General features: G+C 42.3%; 1 long non-coding RNA gene across 1 annotated transcript; it reads left to right on the top strand.

The window, feature by feature from the left end:
• Positions 1-592: 592 nt before the first annotated feature.
• Positions 593-1,495, top strand: LOC144103653 (uncharacterized). Its single transcript, XR_013308314.1, has 2 exons — positions 593-737; positions 1,334-1,495. It is a non-coding gene; the product is annotated as an uncharacterized LOC144103653 (long non-coding RNA).
• The last annotated feature ends 817 nt before the right edge of the window (positions 1,496-2,312 follow it).

Genomic DNA, 2,312 nt, shown 5'->3' with positions numbered 1-2,312 from the left:
GTAAATTAAAGGCATGCCAACCAAGGATTGCTAGCATTAACTTAGCACATTCAAACGAAAAAGAAGCTTAGCAGGGAGCGGGAATAGTGAGAGGGCCGGTTTTGATTAGCCAAGTTGCGGTAATAAGATGGCCGCAGCTGGCAGAAGACAAGGTTAATTGACGTGATACGGAAGCGGCCTTTGCCGTGCAGTGGCCACAGTTTTGCTGGAGTGATGGTGCATAATTTATAATTCCCATTTTTTTCTCTTTAAATGGAAGGGGGGGGGGGGTCATACTTCGGAACCGTTAATCTACCTTCATGTTCTTGAATTTTTTTGCTGTTCAATACCAACTGCTGCAGGTAAACTTCTGCAGAATAATAACAATAAATTCCCAAACACAGCACGTATGTATTTTATGCATCTGATTAGCGTCATGCTATCTTAAACGAGTCTTGATTTGGCTGAACAGCTGCTAGTCCTCGAATGAGAGCTTTTGATTTTCGCAATAGCGTCAGTAGTTGATTAAAATACAAAAGGTCGCCTGCCTTTGTCTACGCCTCAGCGTTCTCTCTCACAAGACATGTTCTGTATAAAAAGCCTCTCCACTCATCCTTCAAACCAGTGCCGAGGTCGGGTGCCCAAGAGTGGGAACCATGATTTTTCATCTTGCACTCTGCCTTGGCGTCATCGTTGCGTCTGCTGCTGAAGAACCCCTCGAAAGCACTCAAAATTCAAAGGACCTAGACATAATGGCGGTAAGTGAAACCGATATATAAACCTCAAAAGGCTGCTCGGGGAAGAAACAAACTTCCATAGCCCGACTTCGTTCGAAGAAGGCAACAAAGACCAGCCATGTTCCGCTCACAGCAAGCTCGTTTGTTGCCGTTGCTTCTCATTCCTTAATAGACGATATCTTTGAACACCTTGCTTCATTAAAAACTAGTTTAACTTGCCTATATTTTTAAATTAACTGTACTCACTCGAACCCTGCACGCAATTATTACTACGCGTGAATTGTACACGCTGTACCGAGGTTGAATTTCTCTTATTTTCGTTAAATATGAAGTTCAGCGTGAGTGTGAGTGTTAATTTGTTCTCTGAATTTACTTTTATGCTACGTGTATATTTCTCATCCTCAATACTTGCAACTTTATGTTCCTTGGTGCTCTTCCAAGTTCCTCGTTATGGCCACCTCTATGAGTTATACTGCTTGCCTTCTTTAGGAAAGGGTTAAGATTTCACGAAAGTACCACGCGTTATAATCGCCATATATTTCTAATAAACTAGTTCATATCGCGCAAATGCATATGTTTCATGAGTTCTGACCTGCCGTCCATATTCCTCTTTTCAGGTGATAAATGTGACCGAGCGCCTTGTGGTAATCAAGAGGAAGAACTTCACTGAGACACACTTCCGCTGCCACTCGGCGCTGAAAGCGAACGGAGGAAATGTCACGTCGGGATTCACATACCTTCTGAAAGCACGAAACGGCACCAATAGTAGTGCTGCCTAGTAAGTGGACGTTTCCACGTTTTAATTTCTTTAGTTTCACTATATATGTAAATTTAAATGGGGGAAAAAGTACCGCTTGAAGAGGGCTTGCTGCGCTACCACATGTAGATTTTCTGGTAAGCTGGTGGTGGCGACGGATTTTATGGCGCAAGGGCACCTGTGAAAAAAGAGCGCCACGGCACAAAGTATCTGATAAGCTACAGTATATTAAGACAAAGAATCTAACTTCACGTACAAGGGAGGTTTTGTGCGCTATAAACGAACAAAATGAAGTTCAGCTATTGCGATCACCGGCTCACCCCGCTGGAAAGATGCAGAGGCAAATGGACGTTCATTAGAGAGGTTAGCCAACACCCACTTTCAAAACAAATCGACGATCACTGAGTCCTTTCCTTTGTAAGCGTCACTACTTTCAGTCTGATTAGCAGGAACTTTTATTTTGTATTTTTGACGGCAAAAGCATCAATAATTTTCGGAACAGCATCAATAAAGCCAGAAAGAACCGTTTATTCATTATTTACTAGGAACAAGAGTTCAATGAGAGTATCTATAGTGCCCCTTTGGCTGCTAAAAAGGCTATCAAGCGAAGGGGATAGAATTATCGGCTATTCTTTCTGCACAAAATCAACTTGCATATATGTGCTCTTGCTTTCCTACTGTCTTGCCTCCGTCATCCAGAAATATTCTTATAAACTTGTTGGAGTCAATATTAGCACGACTGGGAAAGCTAACATAGTTACCACGAAATATTGTGCTCATGCAGAAGGTTATGTTTAAGCTTCGACTGAGTGTTCCTTGCAGTATAAGACAATGTGGAC

The sequence above is a fragment of the Amblyomma americanum genome, chromosome 9 (assembly GCF_052857255.1).
Source record: "Amblyomma americanum isolate KBUSLIRL-KWMA chromosome 9, ASM5285725v1, whole genome shotgun sequence".
Lineage (NCBI taxonomy): Eukaryota > Metazoa > Arthropoda > Arachnida > Ixodida > Ixodidae > Amblyomma > Amblyomma americanum.
Note: the sequence above shows the minus strand (reverse complement) of the source record. Positions and strands in the feature narration are given on the sequence as shown.